General features: G+C 60.7%; 10 non-coding genes across 10 annotated transcripts; 4 read left to right on the forward strand and 6 right to left on the reverse strand.

Moving 5' to 3' along the window:
* Positions 1–3,347: 3,347 nt before the first annotated feature.
* On the reverse strand, positions 3,348–3,419 carry TRNAE-CUC (transfer RNA glutamic acid (anticodon CUC)). The gene has a single exon. It is a non-coding gene; the product is annotated as a tRNA-Glu (tRNA).
* A 276-nt stretch (positions 3,420–3,695) lies between these two features.
* Positions 3,696–3,767, reverse strand: TRNAG-UCC (transfer RNA glycine (anticodon UCC)). Its single transcript has one exon. It is a non-coding gene; the product is annotated as a tRNA-Gly (tRNA).
* Positions 3,768–4,576: 809 nt separating this feature from the next.
* TRNAD-GUC (transfer RNA aspartic acid (anticodon GUC)) lies at positions 4,577–4,648 on the reverse strand. The gene has a single exon. It is a non-coding gene; the product is annotated as a tRNA-Asp (tRNA).
* Positions 4,649–5,212: 564 nt separating this feature from the next.
* TRNAL-CAG (transfer RNA leucine (anticodon CAG)) lies at positions 5,213–5,295 on the forward strand. The gene has a single exon. It is a non-coding gene; the product is annotated as a tRNA-Leu (tRNA).
* Positions 5,296–6,912: 1,617 nt separating this feature from the next.
* On the forward strand, positions 6,913–6,983 carry TRNAG-GCC (transfer RNA glycine (anticodon GCC)). The gene has a single exon. It is a non-coding gene; the product is annotated as a tRNA-Gly (tRNA).
* A 5,792-nt stretch (positions 6,984–12,775) lies between these two features.
* Positions 12,776–12,847, reverse strand: TRNAE-CUC (transfer RNA glutamic acid (anticodon CUC)). Its single transcript has one exon. It is a non-coding gene; the product is annotated as a tRNA-Glu (tRNA).
* Positions 12,848–13,123: 276 nt separating this feature from the next.
* TRNAG-UCC (transfer RNA glycine (anticodon UCC)) lies at positions 13,124–13,195 on the reverse strand. Its single transcript has one exon. It is a non-coding gene; the product is annotated as a tRNA-Gly (tRNA).
* Positions 13,196–14,022: 827 nt separating this feature from the next.
* On the reverse strand, positions 14,023–14,094 carry TRNAD-GUC (transfer RNA aspartic acid (anticodon GUC)). The gene has a single exon. It is a non-coding gene; the product is annotated as a tRNA-Asp (tRNA).
* A 564-nt stretch (positions 14,095–14,658) lies between these two features.
* TRNAL-CAG (transfer RNA leucine (anticodon CAG)) lies at positions 14,659–14,741 on the forward strand. Its single transcript has one exon. It is a non-coding gene; the product is annotated as a tRNA-Leu (tRNA).
* A 1,617-nt stretch (positions 14,742–16,358) lies between these two features.
* On the forward strand, positions 16,359–16,429 carry TRNAG-GCC (transfer RNA glycine (anticodon GCC)). The gene has a single exon. It is a non-coding gene; the product is annotated as a tRNA-Gly (tRNA).
* The last annotated feature ends 5,518 nt before the right edge of the window (positions 16,430–21,947 follow it).

Consider the following 21,947-nt stretch of genomic DNA (forward strand, 5'->3'; position numbering starts at 1 on the left):
CCTTGGGTAAGCATCAGTTTGTGTTCTACGTCTGTGACTCTGTGTCTGTTTTGCACATAGATTCATTGGTATGATTGTTTAGATTCCACATATCTCTCTCCCTCGCTGTTGGACTTACTTCACTAAGTGTAATCTTCTCTAGGTCCATCCTTTTTGCTGCACATGGCACTATTTCATTCTTTTTTGATGGCTGAGTAATATTCCACAGTACGTTTTCCATGTCTTGGCTATAGCACATAGTGCTGCTGTGAACATGGGGGTTCATGTCTCTTTTCAAGGTATAGTTTCTCTCTTGCCCGGGTGTGTCCCGAGGATTGGGACTGCTGGATCACATGATAGCTCGTCTTTCTCCTCTTTCTGTATTTCGTCACTGATCTCTCTCTCTCTCTAAGTGATTAGTGATTTACTTCTATGTACTTGTGCTTGGGGAGCACAGCTGATGAACAATATCGTGTGCATTTCAGATGCACAGCAAAGGGAGACTATTTTCCATGGCTAATATTTTTTCGGCTTGATTTCTAGTGCAGTTTGCTAGAAGGTAGTGACTATTATTCCCCGAGTTATTCTGTATATCCTTGCTGCTTTCTCCCTCACACATAGTAGTGTGTATCCATTCCTTTCAGCTTCTGATTTATGACTCCACGTCTCCCTTTCCCCTTGGGGAACCATCATTTGGTTTTCTGTGTCTGTGAGTCTGTTTCGCCCATAGATTCATGTGTAATAGGTTTTCGTTTCCACATATCTTGTCCTTTTCTGTCGGACGTCTTTCGCTAAGTCTAGTAGTCTCTGGGACCATCCTTGTGGTGGCTAATGGCAATATTTCATTCTTTTTCCTCATGGCTGAGAAATAATCCATGCTACACAGATACCACATCTTGTGCCAGCCGTCTGCTGATGGGCGGTTGTGTGCTTTCCACCTTGGCTATTGCACATAATGCTGCTGCGAACATGGAGGTACTCGTATCGTTTGGCATTAGAGTTTCGTCTTTTCCGGGCACGTACCCAGGAATGGGACTGCTGGATCATATGGAAGCTCTCCTTTGGCCTCTTGAAATCTGAACCACCACCCTCACCCCCACCCCCACCCCTACCCCCACCCCCAGCCCCACGCAATCACACTCACATGAGACTGGATGTTTTCTCTTGATGACAGGCGATTTATGTCTCTGGGGCAGTAGAACGCCCCCACCCCATTCGGACCACACCTCGCCCCTGTCGCATCCCGCGTTTCTGTTTCTCTCTTGCCTGCTTCTTACCCACCGCCCCCAGTCCCAGCCCAGTGGTTCGCCTGACCGCCTTGCAGCACAGCGCACCAGTCTGGCAAGCTCACCCACCACCCTGCCCCGATGGCGTCCTCTCCCACCATCCTCCTCGCACCACAGCCCACTCACATACCCGGCTTGCCACCCGCCCTTCCTCCTAGCCGGCAGGCTCGGCCCACTCTACCCCGCACCACACCCTTGTACCCCAGGCCCGACTCTCACACGCCCTGCCTGGAAGTCTCCCTTCCGCCAGCGCTCCTCAGACCCCCTGCTACTCCAGCTCCCCCCGTACCCCAGATCTGACCTACCCGCACACACGTACCAGCACCGGTGCCACCACCGTCCCAAGCTTCTGCAGAGCCTCTGCCTGAGTGGCCAGCAGCTCTCCCGGCCAGGTCCCTGCAAGCCCAATACCTCCGTGCCCGCCCCTGCTCCACCCAGACACCCCAGGCCCTTCCTCCCACCTCCCAGCAAGCGGCTCACCACCACCCTCTCTCCACAGGGCTGTTTTGCTCCGTTCCCTAATCCATATGGGGTGACCACCACCAACGGCCACGAACACCTTCCTCCCGCGCTGTCACACAGCCCCCAAGGTACCAGCAAGGCCACCGAGGAAACTTCCTGCGGTGATGGGAAGCCCCATCTGCCCACTCTTGCTCCTTTCCACAGGGGACCTGCAGTTGTCCAAATGCACCGAGTGTGACACCACCACGGCAGGTCGGTGCACGTCACCGGCTGCCCCGTTTGCCTCTGAAGGAAACAATCTGTGAGCAGACGTTAAAGCCTTTGGCGACAGAGGTGCCCAAGCTTGGGCTGCATGGGGACTGAGGACTTACCTTGGGGAGAATCCTTAGGAGAAGGTGAGGACGGGCTGCGAAGGAGGACAGCGCATATCCTGGATAGACAGACAGTAATGGTGAGAATGGGAAACCATGAGAAGTCATGTCTAGGGGAGCAGTGTATGTGTGCGCGCGCGCACGTGGGTGTGTGTCTTTGCTCTGGGGGAGGGAGGGACGTATGCACGGTCACATTCTTGCCTCACTGTGATAGGGTTGAGAGCGTTGGTCACGCACCTGGAATGCGATATTAGCTGGTGGTCCACCCTGTCACGCATCTGCTTCCACCGCATCCCACCTGCTTGGCTCCGTCTTCACAGCTGACCTCCGATATCTGCCTGCGCTCTGACTTCCACTGCCTGGCGGTGTAACTCCTGGCACGTGTTTGGATTCATTTTCACATCTCTGCCTCCGGGGTGCCTTGGTCCGCCTCTCTGCTCCCATGGCCCGCTCAAGACCAGGACGCCCTTGGAGCCCACCACCGGGCCACGGGAGTCACAGGCAGTCCAGGACCTGGCCCACGAGTAAGCGGCCGGAGTCCCTGCAAGTGGCCCGACTTGGAGATGGAGATCCCTCTCCTGCACCTTCCCGATGGATCCGCGTCGCAGGTGCTGGCACTCAACGGGACCCTCCACCCCCACCCCTCCATGCCGACCCCCCCCCACCGCCATCCGCACCCCCACCCCCACCCCCATCCCCACCCGCACTGCCATCACCCCCCCGCCCCACCCGCACTGTCATCACCACCACCGCCGCCACCACCACCACCTTTACCACAAACAGCAGCAGCAGCAGCAGCGGCTCCAGCCCCAACACCACACCAGGACTGCCACCGCCGCCACCAGGGGCAGCGGAGGCAGCAGCAGCAGCAGCACCAACACCAGCCCCTCAGGAAGGAAGACGGGTTGGGTCGTCAGCTGTGAGATGCGTCGTGGCAGAAGTCGTGCTGCCGGAGAGTCCAAACGCAGGTGGGGGCGTTTGCTCGTGGCCACAGCCTCGGCGGGGAGAGAGGCTGCCCCGGCCAGTCGTGTTTGGGGCTGAGGCAAGGGTCCGAGAAGGAGGAGGCGGGATGTGGAGGGCCTGGCGTGGGCGAGCGCTCCAGTGCGGCCAAAAGGGTTGCGTGGCAGGGCTTGGGCTGGAGGTGGACGGTGGCGGGCGGCTGCTGGCGGGGCTCCGAGGCGGCGGAGCAAGCGTGGGCTGGCTAAAAGGGGGCGCGGGACGGTGGGAGGCCGAGAGGCAGAAGAAGGGCTTCCCTGACCGGGAATCGAACCCGGGCCGCGGCGGTGAGAGCGCCGAATCCTAACCACTAGACCACCAGGGAGCGCCAGGCCTGCCACTCGCTGCTCCTCGCCCCATAGCGCCCGCGCCGCGCCACCTCGGCGCCAAGACCCGGCTCCCCCAAGTCCAGTCCCCGCGCCGCTCCTGGCAACGCACGTGCCCTCGCGTTCTTCCTGCTGGCCGCAGCCGCAAAACACTGCGCGCCTGCTTCTCGCACACACGCGAAAAGCCGCGAAGGGCCAGCTAGCTCCCCGCTCCCGGCTCTCCCTCCCAGGCCCGGGGCCCGAGGCCCGCGGAGCTCGGCAAAAGGTCGGCCCACTGCGTTGGCCGGGAATCGAACCCGGGTCAACTGCTTGGAAGGCAGCTATGCTCACCACTATACCACCAACGCTGCACAGCCCGGGCCGCCCGCAGACGCCGGCCCCGGGCTCGCCCGACCGCACTCTCGCCGCCGCCTCGGCCGCCGTCTCCTCCTCCTCGTCCTCCTCCTCCTCCTCCTGTCCCTCCTCCTCCTCCTCCTGGTCCTCCTCCCCCTCCTCCCCCTCCTCCGCCTCCGCCGCCTCCGCCGCCTGGAGCAGCCCTGCCCCGACGCCCCGCCAGCCGGCAGCTCCGTGCTGCCACAGGCGACACCAACGACCGCCCGGAGCCCCAGCCGCGCCAGCTCTCCGCAGCTGCCCTAGTCCACCGGCCCGACCGCCTCAGGGGGGCGCTCTCGCTGCCTTGCTGCTCCCGGGCCTCGACTTCACGCCGCGGGCCACCCCCCGCCCCCGCCCTCACCCCCACCCCGGGGGACGCGTCCTCCAGCACCTGGCTCCCCAAGGCCCTTCTCCCCCCGGCGCGGGGCCAGGCCGCCTCCCGCACCGACAGGGGACGGCGCTCATCCGCCACCCACCCGGCCCGCCCGCTGTGCAGAGCTGCGCGGCTGTGCGGCGCTCCGCAAGGAGCCCAGTGAGGCCGGCCCTTCGGACGGGCCGCGATGTCTTCGGGCGGTTGTGGGGTCGAGAGGAGGCCCTGGCTCGCCGTGGCGACCGAGCGCCCGGCGAGGAGGAAGGGCTGGAGGGCTGCAGGGGGTGCAGGGCGGGCAGGCTAGGCACGCGCTGGCCTCGCTGGAGGGCGGACGGCGACGGGAGGAGAAGGGCCCTTGGGGACCCGGCGGCAGGACCGAGCGCGGCGCCGGCCATCAAAAAGAGGGCGTGCTGCCTCCCCGTCGGGGAATCGAACCCCGGTCTCCCGCGTGACAGGCGGGGATACTCACCACTATACTAACGAGGACGGCGGCGACCGCCGGGGCGCCCGGCCGCTCTGGGCTGCCTGCCGGTGCCTCCCTCTGCCCTCTGCCCACCACGGGCGCCGGGCGCGTGCCCGACCCGACCCGACACCAAACCAACCGCGTCGTCCAAAGCAGCAGCCCCCGGGCCCCGACAGGGACGCGGACCCGCGTGGCGCTGACACCTGCCAGTGCGCGCTGCCTGTTGCCTCCAACGCGGGGATCGCGCCGGGTGCGGGGGCCCGACAGGCCAAGCGAGGCTTCGAGGAGGGCCTGGGCGTGCGCCGTGCCACGTCCGGCGAAGAGAGGTGCGGGAGGGTGCTGCCGGCACGCGCTGGCCCGACGCGGCCGGGCGCGGTCCGGGGCCAGGGGTGGGCGAGGCCGCCACCGCGCCGGAGGCAGGCGCGTCGGCAGGCCTCGCTCGCCGTCGGCCACCGCGCGCCCGGTGCGTTGCTCAGCCAGACGGCCGCCCGCCTGGCGCGGAGCACCGCGTCCAGCCAAGGGCACCGCTGTTGGCGTCGCGGCGGGTCCCAGCCAGCCGAGCGGCGACGCGCCCGCTCCGGCCCGCCGTCAGGATGGCCGAGCGGTCTAAGGCGCTGCGTTCAGGTCGCAGTCTCCCCTGGAGGCGTGGGTTCGAATCCCACTCCTGACAAGCCAGACTTTTGGCCCGCCCCACTAACGCACCCGTCCCTCTGGCAGCCCCTGACCGCCTTCCTCTCCGTTGGCGCACTGCACTCTTGCGGCCTCTCCAAACTCAGGCCCGGACATCCGTGCCTCTCACACGCGGGACCCTCTCCGCCACGGCCGCGCTTCCTGCCCACCCGCCCGCGGGCTTGGCAGAAATGGCCCCGTTGGAAGCCTCCCGGACACACGCCCTCCCGCCCAGCCAGTACGCCCCCTCCTACCTGCACCCACACCACCAACCTTCAGTCCTTCGCACCACATCTTTCCTCACCTGCTTGCTTGCTGCTGCTGCTGCTGCTGCTAGTTTTTCTCCTTCCCTCCCTCCCTTCCTTCCTTCCGCCCTCCGTCCCTCGCTCCCACTCCCACTGCACCCGCTGCACCCCGCCACCGCCACACACACACACCAGACGCGGGTGCAAAGCCCTCGACTCTTCGCCCGCCTTCCGCCTGCCCGACTTCTGCCTGGTGAACAGCGGGCTCACTCTCACAGCCTTGCTGCCACGTCCGCCACCAGCAGCTCTCCCTCCGTCCAACATCCTGTCCCTTGCGCCAGCCCCGCCGGCCCGCCTGCCCATTCCATTCCCCCCACAGCCACGCGGAGGTGGCCGACGCCGTCTTGCCGGCCTGGGGTGCGTGCCCTCGGTGCGTATTGGCCTTGGGGCCTCGGCTGGGCCACAGCTGCCTGCCTCCCAGCACGCAGGCAGCCCAGCTTCCTGCTGGGCCAGGGACCACCGGGCCCTCCCTGCAGGAGGCCTGGCGCAGGAGTCGCTCCCGGGAAGAGTGCTCCAGCGAGGAGAGAGCGCGCGCCCTGGACGCCCCGTCACCCGCCCACAGTCGTCCGGCCCTCAGCCCGGGCCACCCCCTTGGGCGCCACAGCGCACGTTGCCCGGGGAAGCCGCTGCCCCGGCCGGACCTAACCGCACCCTGGCGCGTCGCTCCTCTCACGACCAACGCCTCAGAGCGGGACCCCTCGGGAGAGGGCTGGGCCAGAGCGCAGCAGCGAGGCCCAGGCACCTGTGGTCCTTGGGCCTGAGCGTCTGCTCGGTGGCGGCGGCGCTCCCGGGGGCCCATCTCCGGCGCTCGCGGCCCCGGCCCCGCGCGAGCTCCGATGCCTGCCCCACTCCCATCCCACCCCCACCCCTGGCCGCCCTCGCCCGCCCCGCAGCGGCAAGAAAGCCAGCCGCCAGAGGGACTTGGGGTCGGGACCTGGCGGTCACCGAGACGAAACTCGGCCCTCAGCCGCAGCCGCCGCGCCTCGCCTCGCCTCGCCGGCCCTGCCTGCGATTTGGGCGCGGGTCTGGCTGCTTCCGCTCCTGGCTTCCTCTGGCGACAGCGACAGCCTCGCGGCGGCCGTGGACGGCAGAGAAAGCGCAGGATGGGCCGAGCCCGCCTGCGTCCCTCCGTCCCTCTGTCCTCTCGACCGCCTGGCGCCCTGGGGTCGCCCACGTGCCCGGAGCCTGTCACTGGGGTGGGCCGTCGGCCTCCTGCGCAAACGGAGCAGAGGCCCTCGGGCGAGCGGCGCCCAGCATCGGGCTCTTGGCTGCGAGCAGCGCTGGGGCAGCATCGGGCGCCGGGCGCCCTCGGTGCATGGGTGGTTCAGTGGTAGAATTCTCGCCTGCCACGCGGGAGGCCCGGGTTCGATTCCCGGCCCATGCAGCCGCAGCGTCGCCTTTTGGTTCCCGCAGCCCCAAAGCGGAGCTAGGCGTCCCCGCTCCCACGCCCAAGGCACCGGGCCTGCCACAGCTCGCTCCCACCCGCAGCTCTCCACCGCACCTGCCGGCCTGTCCTTCCCACGCGGACGCCCCCCCCACCCGACACACACTGCGGAGCCAAGCCTCCACCACCGGACACCTCGCGCGCTCCGCCACTCTTGCGCCCGGACACCTTGCTTGGGCTTGTGCTCTTCCTCACCCTGACCCCACACTTGCGTCACTCCTTGCCCCGTAAGCAATACCCCACACTAGCACCGGCGCGCCCCATCTCTTCACCTTTCACCACCTCTCCAAGCTCTCTGGCTCCCTCTGCCCACACTCCGAAAACGATACCGTGTTTGCACAACCAGCAGCAAGGAAGGTGCCACCTCGGGCAGTGATACAGCCCATTGTCCTAGAGAGTCCCCGAAGCACTGTCTTGCACGAGGAGTTCAAGAGAAGTCCACGATGCCATGGCAAACCGCACTCTGTATTCATGTTTTGTCCCTCAGCAGAAATATGTTTCCAACACCGCCCACTCCTCCACCACTAGTACCACCACCACCGTCACCACCCCCACGACCACCCCCCCTCCCCTGAACCTCTCCTCCTACCGACAGCATCATGGCCGCTCCGGACAGCACCACCACCTCAGGCCGCGCCCTCACCACCACCGCTACTCCACCCAACACCCCCACCCCACCCCCTATCTCCCCACTCCTTCCCTGATCCTTTCCAATTCCTACGTTGTCAAAGATCCTACGCTTGCATTTCTCCCGGTGGCCTCCTTGATCTGTTTGGATTGTTTGTGTTTGTTTGTTTGTGTCCTAGCTAAGTAGAAGTAGAGTTGATTTACAATACTGTGTTCGTTTCAGGTGTACAGCGAAGCGATTCAGTGAAATGTGCTTTTTCAGGTTATTTTCCAGTACGGTTTCTTAGGAGATATGAAGCTAGTTCCCGGTGCTAGGCAGTAAAATCCTTGCTGCTTCTCTGCTTTAGGGATACTGTTGCCTCTCCTTTAACCCCAACCCCACCTCCAAATATGTCCCTCCCCTACACTTTCCCCTTGGGTAACCACACGTGTGTTTTCTACGTCTGTGAGTCTCTCTTTGTTTTGCACAAAGGTTCACTTCGTTGCCGTTTTTAGATTCCACGTACCTTTATCCTTCTCAGTCAGACTTACTTTACTAAGTGTAATATTCTCTAGGACCATCCAGGTTGCGCCAAATGGCAAGGTTTCATTGCTTTCTATGGCTGAGTAATGTTGCATACTCCACATGCAGCACATCTTCTTTTTCTTTCTTCCTTAAGAGCTTTTACTGAGACACAATGGACATACGATAAACTGCATATATTGAAAGTGTACAATTTGATATTTCTTTTCTTATTAGTAATGCATATATGGCAATCCCAACCTGCCAGTTCATCCCACCACAACCCCCCGCCCCCCTTTCCCCACTTGGAGTCTATATGTCTGTTCTCTACATCTGTGTCTCTATTTCTGCCTTGCAAACCGGTTGATTGGTACCGTTTTTCTTTATTCCGCTTACATGTGTTAACACACGATATTTGTTTTTCTCTTTCTGACTCACTTCACTCTGTATGACAGTCTCTAGGTCCATCCATGTCTCGACAAATGTCCCAACTGCGTTCCTTTTTACAGCTGAGTAATATTCAATCGCGTATATGTACCACATCTTCTTTACCCATTCACCTGTTGATGGACATTTAGGTTGCTTCCACGTCCCGGCTCTTGTAAATAGTGCTGCAGTGAACACTGGCGTGCACGTACAGCACATCTTCTTGCGACTGCCATCTGTTGATGAGCACTTGGGTGTTTTCCACGTCTTGGCTATGGCACACAGTGCTGCTATGCACATGAGGGTGCATGCATCTTTTCAAATTAGCGCTTCTGTCTTTTCCAGATGTGTACTGAGGATTGGGATTGCTAGATCATATGACAGCTCACCTGTCCTTCTTTCTTTTGTCTTTCTTCGTTTCTTCCTTGCTTGCTTTTTCTTTCTTTCCTTTCCTTTCCTTCCTTCCTTCTTCCTTCCTTCCTTCCTTTATTTCTTGCTTCTATCCTTCCTTCCTTCTTTCCTTGCTTGCTTGCTTCTTCCTTTGCTGCTTGCTTGGTTTTTCTTTCTTTCATTTGTCTTTCCTTCTTTGCTTCTTCCTTCCTCCCTCCCTCCACCCCTTCCTCGCTCCCTACATTCCTTCCTTCCATCCTTCCGTCGTTCCTTCCTTCCTTCCTTCCTTTCTGTAGAGTAGTAGCTGCAGTAGTGGAAGTATAGTTGATTGACAGTAGTGTGTTAGTTTCAGGTGCACAGCAGGGAGATACTATTTTCCATAGATGATGTATTTTCAGGTTTATTTCCATAATGGGGTACCAGAAGATACTGACTCTTATTCCCTGTGCTATTCTCTACATCCTCGTTACTTGATCTCTTTTCTATATTGTATGGTGTGTCTGTTCATCGCAGCTCCCAACTTATTCTTCCACTCCTCCCTTTCGCCTTGGGTAAGCATCAGTTTGTGTTCTACGTCTGTGACTCTGTGTCTGTTTTGCACATAGATTCATTGGTATGATTGTTTAGATTCCACATATCTCTCTCCCTCGCTGTTGGACTTACTTCACTAAGTGTAATCTTCTCTAGGTCCATCCTTTTTGCTGCACATGGCACTATTTCATTCTTTTTTGATGGCTGAGTAATATTCCACAGTACGTTTTCCATGTCTTGGCTATAGCACATAGTGCTGCTGTGAACATGGGGGTTCATGTCTCTTTTCAAGGTATAGTTTCTCTCTTTCCCGGGTGTGTCCCGAGGATTGGGACTGCTGGATCACATGATAGCTCGTCTTTCTCCTCTTTATGTATTTCGTCACTGAGCTCTCTCTCTCTCTCTCTAAGTGATTAGTGATTTACTTCTATGTACTTGTGCTTGGGGAGCACAGCTGATGAACAATATCGTGTGAATTTCAGATGCACAGCAAAGGGGGACTATTTTCCATGGCTAATATTTTTTCGGCTTGATTTCTAGTGCAGTTTGCTAGAAGATAGTGAATATTATTCCCCGAGTTATTCTGTATATCCTTGCTGCTTTCTCCCTCACACATAGTAGTGTGTATCCATTCCTTTCAGCTTCTGATTTATGACTCCACGTCTCCCTTTCCCCTTGGGGAACCATCATTTGGTTTTCTATGTCTGTGAGTCTGTTTCGCACATAGATTCATGTGGAATAGGTTTTCGTTTCCACATATCTTGTCCTTTTCTGTCGGACTTCTTTCGCTAAGTCTAGTAGTCTCTGGGACCATCCTTGTGGTGGCTAATGGCAATATTTCATTCTTTTTCCTCACGGCTGAGAAATAATCCATGCTACACAGATACCACATCTTGTGCCAGCCGTCTGTTGGTGGGCGGTTGTGTACTTTCCACCTTGGCTATTGCACATAATGCTGCTGCGAACATGGAGGTACGCGTATCGTTTGGCATCAGAGTTTCGTCTTTTCCGGGCACGTACCCAGGAATGGGACTGCTGGATCATATGGAAGCTCTCCTTTGGCCTCTTGAAATCTGAACCTCCACCCTCACCCCCACCCCCACCCCCAGCCCCACGCAATCACACTCACATGAGACTGGATGTTTTCTCTTGATGACAGGCGATTTATGTCTCTGGGGCAGTAGAACGCCCCCACCCCATTCGGACCACACCTCGCCCCTGTCGCATCCTGCGTTTCTGTTTCTCTCTTGCCTGCTTCTTACCCACCGCCCCCAGTCCCAGCCCAGTGGTTCGCCTGACCGCCTTGCAGCACAGCGCACCAGTCTGGCAAGCTCACCCACCACCCTGCCCCGATGGCGTCCTCTCCCACCATCCTCCTTGCACCACAGCCCACTCACATACCCGGCTTGCCACCCGCCCTTCCTCCTAGCCGGCAGGCTCGGCCCACTCTACCCCGCACCATACCCTTGTACCCCAGGCCCGACTCTCACATGCCCTGCCTGGAAGTCTCCCTTCTGCCAGCGCTCCTCAGACCCCCTGCTACTCCAGCTCCCCCCGTACCCCAGATCTGACCTACCCGCACACACGTACCAGCACCGGTGCCACCACCGTCCCAAGCTTCTGCAGAGCCTCTGCCTGAGTGGCCAGCAGCTCTCCCGGCCAGGTCCCTGCAAGCCCAATACCTCCGTTCCCGCCCCTGCTCCACCCAGACACCCCAGGCCCTTCCTCCCACCTCCCAGCAAGCGGCTCACCACCACCCTCTCTCCACAGGGCTGTTTTGCTCCGTTCCCTAATCCACATGGGGTGACCACCACCAACGGCCACGAACACCTTCCTCCCGCGCTGTCACACAGCCCCCAAGGTACCAGCAAGGCCACCGAGGAAACTTCCTGCAGTGATGAGAAGCCCCATCTGCCCACTCTCGCTCCTTTCCACAGGGGACCTGCAGTTGTCCAAATGCACCGAGTGTGACACCACCACGGCAGGTCGGTGCACGTCACCGGCTGTCCCGTTTGCCTCTGAAGGAAACAATCTGTGAGCAGACATTAAAGCCTTTGGCGACAGAGGTGCCCAAGCTTGGGCTGCATGGGGACTGAGGACTTACCTTGGGGAGAATCCTTAGGAGAAGGTGAGGACGGGCTGCGAAGGAGGACAGCGCATATCCTGGATAGACAGACAGTAATGGTGAGAATGGGAAACCATGAGAAGTCATGTCTAGGGGAGCAGTGTATGTGTGCGCGCGCGCACGTGGGTGTGTGTCTTTGCTCTGGGGGAGGGAGGGACGTATGCACGGTCACATTCTTGCCTCACTGTGATAGGGTTGAGAGCGTTGGTCACGCACCTGGAATGCGATATTAGCTGGTGGTCCACCCTGTCACGCATCTGCTTCCACCGCATCCCACCTGCTTGGCTCCGTCTTCACAGCTGACCTCCGGTATCTGCCTGCGCTCTGACTTCCACTGCCTGGCGGTGTAACTCCTGGCACGTGTTTGGATTCATTTTCACATCTCTGCCTCCGGGGTGCCTTGGTCCGCCTCTCTGCTCCCATGGCCCGCTCAAGACCAGGACGCCCTTGGAGCCCACCGCTGGGCCACGGGAGTCACAGGCAGTCCAGGACCTGGCCCACGAGTAAGCGGCCGGAGTCCCTGCAAGTGGCCCGACTTGGAGATGGAGATCCCTCTCCTGCACCTTCCCGATGGATCCGCGTCGCAGGTGCTGGCACTCAACAGGACCCTCCACCCCCACCCCTCCATGCCGACCCCCCCCACCGCCATCCGCACCCCCACCCCCACCCCCATCCCCACCCGCACTGTCATCACCACCACCGCCGCCACCACCACCACCTTTACCACAAACAGCAGCAGCAGCAGCAGCAGCAGCACCAACACCAGCCCCTCAGGAAGGAAGACGGGATGGGTCGTCAGCGGTGAGATGCGTCGTGGCAGAAGTCGTGCTGCCGGAGAGTCCAAACGCAGGTGGGGGCGTTTGCTCGTGGCCACAGCCTCGGCGGGGAGAGAGGCTGCCCCGGCCAGTCGTGTTTGGGGCTGAGGCAAGGGTCCGAGAAGGAGGAGGCGGGATGTGGAGGGCCTGGCGTGGGCGAGCGCTCCAGTGCGGCCAAAAGGGTTGCGTGGCAGGGCTTGGGCTGGAGGTGGACGGTGGCGGGCGGCTGCTGGCGGGGCTCCGAGGCGGCGGAGCAAGCGTGGGCTAGCTAAAAGGGGGCGCGGGACGGTGGGAGGCCGAGAGGCAGAAGAAGGGCTTCCCTGACCGGGAATCGAACCCGGGCCGCGGCGGTGAGAGCGCCGAATCCTAACCACTAGACCACCAGGGAGCGCCAGGCCTGCCACTCGCTGCTCCTCGCCCCATAGCGCCCGCGCCGCGCCACCTCGGCGCCAAGACCCGGCTTCCCCAAGTCCAGTCCCCGCGCCGCTCCTGGCAACGCACGTGCCCTCGCGTTCTTCCTGCTGGCCGCAGCCGCAAAACACTGCGCGCCTGCTTCTCGCACACACGCGAAAAGCCGCGAAGGGCCAGCTAGCTCCCCGCTCCCGGCTCTCCCTCCCAGGCCCGGGGCCCGAGGCCCGCGGAGCTCGGCAAAAGGTCGGCCCACTGCGTTGGCCGGGAATCGAACCCGGGTCAACTGCTTGGAAGGCAGCTATGCTCACCACTATACCACCAACGCTGCACAGCCCGGGCCGCCCGCAGACGCCGGCCCCGGGCTCGCCCGACCGCACTCTCGCCGCCGCCTCGGCCGCCGTCTCCTCCTCCTCGTCCTCCTCCTCCTCCTCCTCCTGTCCCTCCTCCTCCTGTCCCTCCTCCTCCTCCTCCTGGTCCTCCTCCCCCTCCTCCCCCTCCTCCCCCTCCACCGCCTCCGCCGCCTGGAGCAGCCCTGCCCCGACGCCCCGCCAGCCGGCAGCTCCGTGCTGCCACAGGCGACACCAACGACCGCCCGGAGCCCCAGCCGCGCCAGCTCTCCGCAGCTGCCCTAGTCCACCGGCCCGACCGCCTCAGGGGGGCGCTCTCGCTGCCTTGCTGCTCCCGGGCCTCGACTTCACGCCGCGGGCCACCCCCCGCCCCCGCCCTCACCCCCACCCCGGGGGACGCGTCCTCCAGCACCTGGCTCCCCAAGGCCCTTCTCCCCCCGGCGCGGGGCCAGGCCGCCTCCCGCACCGACAGGGGACGGCACTCATCCGCCACCCACCCGGCCCGCCCGCTGTGCAGAGCTGCGCGGCTGTGCGGCGCTCCGCAAGGAGCCCAGTGAGGCCGGCCCTTCGGACGGGCCGCGATGTCTTCGGGCGGTTGTGGGGTCGAGAGGAGGCCCTGGCTCGCCGTGGCGACCGAGCGCCCGGCGAGGAGGAAGGGCTGGAGGGCTGCAGGGGGTGCAGGGCGGGCAGGCTAGGCACGCGCTGGCCTCGCTGGAGGGCGGACGGCGACGGGAGGAGAAGGGCCCTTGGGGACCCGGCGGCAGGACCGAGCGCGGCGCCGGCCATCAAAAAGAGGGCGTGCTGCCTCCCCGTCGGGGAATCGAACCCCGGTCTCCCGCGTGACAGGCGGGGATACTCACCACTATACTAACGAGGACGGCGGCGACCGCCGGGGCGCCCGGCCGCTCTGGGCTGCCTGCCGGTGCCTCCCTCTGCCCTCTGCCCACCACGGGCGCCGGGCGCGTGCCCGACCCGACCCGACACCAAACCAACCGCGTCGTCCAAAGCAGCAGCCCCCGGGCCCCGACAGGGACGCGGACCCGCGTGGCGCTGACACCTGCCAGTGCGCGCTGCCTGTTGCCTCCAACGCGGGGATCGCGCCGGGTGCGGGGGCCCGACAGGCCAAGCGAGGCTTCGAGGAGGGCCTGGGCGTGCGCCGTGCCACGTCCGGCGAAGAGAGGTGCGGGAGGGTGCTGCCGGCACGCGCTGGCCCGACGCGGCCGGGCGCGGTCCGGGGCCACGGGTGGGCGAGGCCGCCACCGCGCCGGAGGCAGGCGCGTCGGCAGGCCTCGCTCGCCGTCGGCCACCGCGCGCCCGGTGCGTTGCTCAGCCAGACGGCCGCCCGCCTGGCGCGGAGCACCGCGTCCAGCCAAGGGCACCGCTGTTGGCGTCGCGGCGGGTCCCAGCCAGCCGAGCGGCGACGCGCCCGCTCCGGCCCGCCGTCAGGATGGCCGAGCGGTCTAAGGCGCTGCGTTCAGGTCGCAGTCTCCCCTGGAGGCGTGGGTTCGAATCCCACTCCTGACAAGCCAGACTTTTGGCCCGCCCCACTAACGCACCCGTCCCTCTGGCAGCCCCTGACCGCCTTCCTCTCCGTTGGCGCACTGCACTCTTGCGGCCTCTCCAAACTCAGGCCCGGACATCCGTGCCTCTCACACGCGGGACCCTCTCCGCCACGGCCGCGCTTCCTGCCCACCCGCCCGCGGGCTTGGCAGAAATGGCCCCGTTGGAAGCCTCCCGGACACACGCCCTCCCGCCCAGCCAGTACGCCCCCTCCTACCTGCACCCACACCACCAACCTTCAGTCCTTCGCACCACATCTTTCCTCACCTGCTTGCTTGCTGCTGCTGCTGCTGCTGCTAGTTTTTCTCCTTCCCTCCCTCCCTTCCTTCCTTCCGCCCTCCGTCCCTCGCTCCCACTCCCACTGCACCCGCTGCACCCCGCCACCGCCACACACACACACCAGACGCGGGTGCAAAGCCCTCGACTCTTCGCCCGCCTTCCGCCTGCCCGACTTCTGCCTGGTGAACAGCGGGCTCACTCTCACAGCCTTGCTGCCACGTCCGCCACCAGCAGCTCTCCCTCCGTCCAACATCCTGTCCCTTGCGCCAGCCCCGCCGGCCCGCCTGCCCATTCCATTCCCCCCACAGCCACGCGGAGGTGGCCGACGCCGTCTTGCCGGCCTGGGGTGCGTGCCCTCGGTGCGTATTGGCCTTGGGGCCTCGGCTGGGCCACAGCTGCCTGCCTCCCAGCACGCAGGCAGCCCAGCTTCCTGCTGGGCCAGGGACCACCGGGCCCTCCCTGCAGGAGGCCTGGCGCAGGAGTCGCTCCCGGGAAGAGTGCTCCAGCGAGGAGAGAGCGCGCGCCCTGGACGCCCCGTCACCCGCCCACAGTCGTCCGGCCCTCAGCCCGGGCCACCCCCTTGGGCGCCACAGCGCACGTTGCCCGGGGAAGCCGCTGCCCCGGCCGGACCTAACCGCACCCTGGCGCGTCGCTCCTCTCACGACCAACGCCTCAGAGCGGGACCCCTCGGGAGAGGGCTGGGCCAGAGCGCAGCAGCGAGGCCCAGGCACCTGTGGTCCTTGGGCCTGAGCGTCTGCTCGGTGGCGGCGGCGCTCCCGGGGGCCCATCTCCGGCGCTCGCGGCCCCGGCCCCGCGCGAGCTCCGATGCCTGCCCCACTCCCATCCCACCCCCACCCCTGGCCGCCCTCGCCCGCCCCGCAGCGGCAAGAAAGCCAGCCGCCAGAGGGACTTGGGGTCGGGACCTGGCGGTCACCGAGACGAAACTCGGCCCTCAGCCGCAGCCGCCGCGCCTCGCCTCGCCTCGCCGGCCCTGCCTGCGATTTGGGCGCGGGTCTGGCTGCTTCCGCTCCTGGCTTCCTCTGGCGACAGCGACAGCCTCGCGGCGGCCGTGGACGGCAGAGAAAGCGCAGGATGGGCCGAGCCCGCCTGCGTCCCTCCGTCCCTCTGTCCTCTCGACCGCCTGGCGCCCTGGGGTCGCCCACGTGCCCGGAGCCTGTCACTGGGGTGGGCCGTCGGCCTCCTGCGCAAACGGAGCAGAGGCCCTCGGGCGAGCGGCGCCCAGCATCGGGCTCTTGGCTGCGAGCAGCGCTGGGGCAGCATCGGGCGCCGGGCGCCCTCGGTGCATGGGTGGTTCAGTGGTAGAATTCTCGCCTGCCACGCGGGAGGCCCGGGTTCGATTCCCGGCCCATGCAGCCGCAGCGTCGCCTTTTGGTTCCCGCAGCCCCAAAGCGGAGCTAGGCGTCCCCGCTCCCACGCCCAAGGCACCGGGCCTGCCACAGCTCGCTCCCACCCGCAGCTCTCCACCGCACCTGCCGGCCTGTCCTTCCCACGCGGACGCCCCCCCCACCCGACACACACTGCGGAGCCAAGCCTCCACCACCGGACACCTCGCGCGCTCCGCCACTCTTGCGCCCGGACACCTTGCTTGGGCTTGTGCTCTTCCTCACCCTGACCCCACACTTGCGTCACTCCTTGCCCCGTAAGCAATACCCCACACTAGCACCGGCGCGCCCCATCTCTTCACCTTTCACCACCTCTCCAAGCTCTCTGGCTCCCTCTGCCCACACTCCGAAAACGATACCGTGTTTGCACAACCAGCAGCAAGGAAGGTGCCACCTCGGGCAGTGATACAGCCCATTGTCCTAGAGAGTCCCCGAAGCACTGTCTTGCACGAGGAGTTCAAGAGAAGTCCACGATGCCATGGCAAACCGCACTCTGTATTCATGTTTTGTCCCTCAGCAGAAATATGTTTCCAACACCGCCCACTCCTCCACCACTAGTACCACCACCACCGTCACCACCCCCACGACCACCCCCCCTCCCCTGAACCTCTCCTCCTACCGACAGCATCATGGCCGCTCCGGACAGCACCACCACCTCAGGCCGCGCCCTCACCACCACCGCTACTCCACCCAACACCCCCACCCCACCCCCTATCTCCCCACTCCTTCCCTGATCCTTTCCAATTCCTACGTTGTCAAAGATCCTACGCTTGCATTTCTCCCGGTGGCCTCCTTGATCTGTTTGGATTGTTTGTGTTTGTTTGTTTGTGTCCTAGCTAAGTAGAAGTAGAGTTGATTTACAATACTGTGTTCGTTTCAGGTGTACAGCGAAGCGATTCAGTGAAATGTGCTTTTTCAGGTTATTTTCCAGTACGGTTTCTTAGGAGATATGAAGCTAGTTCCCGGTGCTAGGCAGTAAAATCCTTGCTGCTTCTCTGCTTTAGGGATACTGTTGCCTCTCCTTTAACCCCAACCCCACCTCCAAATATGTCCCTCCCCTACACTTTCCCCTTGGGTAACCACACGTGTGTTTTCTACGTCTGTGAGTCTCTCTTTGTTTTGCACAAAGGTTCACTTCGTTGCCGTTTTTAGATTCCACGTACCTTTATCCTTCTCAGTCAGACTTACTTTACTAAGTGTAATATTCTCTAGGACCATCCAGGTTGCGCCAAATGGCAAGGTTTCATTGCTTTCTATGGCTGAGTAATGTTGCATACTCCACATGCAGCACATCTTCTTTTTCTTTCTTCCTTAAGAGCTTTTACTGAGACACAATGGACATACGATAAACTGCATATATTGAAAGTGTACAATTTGATATTTCTTTTCTTATTAGTAATGCATATATGGCAATCCCAACCTGCCAGTTCATCCCACCACAACCCCCCGCCCCCCTTTCCCCACTTGGAGTCTATATGTCTGTTCTCTACATCTGTGTCTCTATTTCTGCCTTGCAAACCGGTTGATTGGTACCGTTTTTCTTTATTCCGCTTACATGTGTTAACACACGATATTTGTTTTTCTCTTTCTGACTCACTTCACTCTGTATGACAGTCTCTAGGTCCATCCATGTCTCGACAAATGTCCCAACTGCGTTCCTTTTTACAGCTGAGTAATATTCAATCGCGTATATGTACCACATCTTCTTTACCCATTCACCTGTTGATGGACATTTAGGTTGCTTCCACGTCCCGGCTCTTGTAAATAGTGCTGCAGTGAACACTGGCGTGCACGTACAGCACATCTTCTTGCGACTGCCATCTGTTGATGAGCACTTGGGTGTTTTCCACGTCTTGGCTATGGCACACAGTGCTGCTATGCACATGAGGGTGCATGCATCTTTTCAAATTAGCGCTTCTGTCTTTTCCAGATGTGTACTGAGGATTGGGATTGCTAGATCATATGACAGCTCACCTGTCCTTCTTTCTTTTGTCTTTCTTCGTTTCTTCCTTGCTTGCTTTTTCTTTCTTTCCTTTCCTTTCCTTCCTTCCTTCTTCCTTCCTTCCTTCCTTTATTTCTTGCTTCTATCCTTCCTTCCTTCTTTCCTTGCTTGCTTGCTTCTTCCTTTGCTGCTTGCTTGGTTTTTCTTTCTTTCATTTGTCTTTCCTTCTTTGCTTCTTCCTTCCTCCCTCCCTCCACCCCTTCCTCGCTCCCTACATTCCTTCCTTCCATCCTTCCGTCGTTCCTTCCTTCCTTCCTTCCTTTCTGTAGAGTAGTAGCTGCAGTAGTGGAAGTATAGTTGATTGACAGTAGTGTGTTAGTTTCAGGTGCACAGCAGGGAGATACTATTTTCCATAGATGATGTATTTTCAGGTTTATTTCCATAATGGGGTACCAGAAGATACTGACTCTTATTCCCTGTGCTATTCTCTACATCCTCGTTACTTGATCTCTTTTCTATATTGTATGGTGTGTCTGTTCATCGCAGCTCCCAACTTATTCTTCCACTCCTCCCTTTCGCCTTGGGTAAGCATCAGTTTGTGTTCTACGTCTGTGACTCTGTGTCTGTTTTGCACATAGATTCATTGGTATGATTGTTTAGATTCCACATATCTCTCTCCCTCGCTGTTGGACTTACTTCACTAAGTGTAATCTTCTCTAGGTCCATCCTTTTTGCTGCACATGGCACTATTTCATTCTTTTTTGATGGCTGAGTAATATTCCACAGTACGTTTTCCATGTCTTGGCTATAGCACATAGTGCTGCTGTGAACATGGGGGTTCATGTCTCTTTTCAAGGTATAGTTTCTCTCTTTCCCGGGTGTGTCCCGAGGATTGGGACTGCTGGATCACATGATAGCTCGTCTTTCTCCTCTTTATGTATTTCGTCACTGAGCTCTCTCTCTCTCTCTCTAAGTGATTAGTGATTTACTTCTATGTACTTGTGCTTGGGGAGCACAGCTGATGAACAATATCGTGTGAATTTCAGATGCACAGCAAAGGGGGACTATTTTCCATGGCTAATATTTTTTCGGCTTGATTTCTAGTGCAGTTTGCTAGAAGATAGTGAATATTATTCCCCGAGTTATTCTGTATATCCTTGCTGCTTTCTCCCTCACACATAGTAGTGTGTATCCATTCCTTTCAGCTTCTGATTTATGACTCCACGTCTCCCTTTCCCCTTGGGGAACCATCATTTGGTTTTCTATGTCTGTGAGTCTGTTTCGCACATAGATTCATGTGGAATAGGTTTTCGTTTCCACATATCTTGTCCTTTTCTGTCGGACTTCTTTCGCTAAGTCTAGTAGTCTCTGGGACCATCCTTGTGGTGGCTAATGGCAATATTTCATTCTTTTTCCTCACGGCTGAGAAATAATCCATGCTACACAGATACCACATCTTGTGCCAGCCGTCTGTTGGTGGGCGGTTGTGTACTTTCCACCTTGGCTATTGCACATAATGCTGCTGCGAACATGGAGGTACGCGTATCGTTTGGCATCAGAGTTTCGTCTTTTCCGGGCACGTACCCAGGAATGGGACTGCTGGATCATATGGAAGCTCTCCTTTGGCCTCTTGAAATCTGAACCTCCACCCTCACCCCCACCCCCACCCCCAGCCCCACGCAATCACACTCACATGAGACTGGATGTTTTCTCTTGATGACAGGCGATTTATGTCTCTGGGGCAGTAGAACGCCCCCACCCCATTCGGACCACACCTCGCCCCTGTCGCATCCTGCGTTTCTGTTTCTCTCTTGCCTGCTTCTTACCCACCGCCCCCAGTCCCAGCCCAGTGGTTCGCCTGACCGCCTTGCAGCACAGCGCACCAGTCTGGCAAGCTCACCCACCACCCTGCCCCGATGGCGTCCTCTCCCACCATCCTCCTTGCACCACAGCCCACTCACATACCCGGCTTGCCACCCGCCCTTCCTCCTAGCCGGCAGGCTCGGCCCACTCTACCCCGCACCATACCCTTGTACCCCAGGCCCGACTCTCACATGCCCTGCCTGGAAGTCTCCCTTCTGCCAGCGCTCCTCAGACCCCCTGCTACTCCAGCTCCCCCCGTACCCCAGATCTGACCTACCCGCACACACGTACCAGCACCGGTGCCACCACCGTCCCAAGCTTCTGCAGAGCCTCTGCCTGAGTGGCCAGCAGCTCTCCCGGCCAGGTCCCTGCAAGCCCAATACCTCCGTTCCCGCCCCTGCTCCACCCAGACACCCCAGGCCCTTCCTCCCACCTCCCAGCAAGCGGCTCACCACCACCCTCTCTCCACAGGGCTGTTTTGCTCCGTTCCCTAATCCACATGGGGTGACCACCACCAACGGCCACGAACACCTTCCTCCCGCGCTGTCACACAGCCCCCAAGGTACCAGCAAGGCCACCGAGGAAACTTCCTGCAGTGATGAGAAGCCCCATCTGCCCACTCTCGCTCCTTTCCACAGGGGACCTGCAGTTGTCCAAATGCACCGAGTGTGACACCACCACGGCAGGTCGGTGCACGTCACCGGCTGTCCCGTTTGCCTCTGAAGGAAACAATCTGTGAGCAGACATTAAAGCCTTTGGCGACAGAGGTGCCCAAGCTTGGGCTGCATGGGGACTGAGGACTTACCTTGGGGAGAATCCTTAGGAGAAGGTGAGGACGGGCTGCGAAGGAGGACAGCGCATATCCTGGATAGACAGACAGTAATGGTGAGAATGGGAAACCATGAGAAGTCATGTCTAGGGGAGCAGTGTATGTGTGCGCGCGCGCACGTGGGTGTGTGTCTTTGCTCTGGGGGAGGGAGGGACGTATGCACGGTCACATTCTTGCCTCACTGTGATAGGGTTGAGAGCGTTGGTCACGCACCTGGAATGCGATATTAGCTGGTGGTCCACCCTGTCACGCATCTGCTTCCACCGCATCCCACCTGCTTGGCTCCGTCTTCACAGCTGACCTCCGGTATCTGCCTGCGCTCTGACTTCCACTGCCTGGCGGTGTAACTCCTGGCACGTGTTTGGATTCATTTTCACATCTCTGCCTCCGGGGTGCCTTGGTCCGCCTCTCTGCTCCCATGGCCCGCTCAAGACCAGGACGCCCTTGGAGCCCACCGCTGGGCCACGGGAGTCACAGGCAGTCCAGGACCTGGCCCACGAGTAAGCGGCCGGAGTCCCTGCAAGTGGCCCGACTTGGAGATGGAGATCCCTCTCCTGCACCTTCCCGATGGATCCGCGTCGCAGGTGCTGGCACTCAACAGGACCCTCCACCCCCACCCCTCCATGCCGACCCCCCCCACCGCCATCCGCACCCCCACCCCCACCCCCATCCCCACCCGCACTGTCATCACCACCACCGCCGCCACCACCACCACCTTTACCACAAACAGCAGCAGCAGCAGCAGCAGCAGCACCAACACCAGCCCCTCAGGAAGGAAGACGGGATGGGTCGTCAGCGGTGAGATGCGTCGTGGCAGAAGTCGTGCTGCCGGAGAGTCCAAACGCAGGTGGGGG

The sequence above is a fragment of the Hippopotamus amphibius genome, unplaced genomic scaffold, assembly GCF_030028045.1.
Source record: "Hippopotamus amphibius kiboko isolate mHipAmp2 unplaced genomic scaffold, mHipAmp2.hap2 scaffold_456, whole genome shotgun sequence".
Classification (NCBI taxonomy): Eukaryota; Metazoa; Chordata; class Mammalia; order Artiodactyla; family Hippopotamidae; genus Hippopotamus; species Hippopotamus amphibius.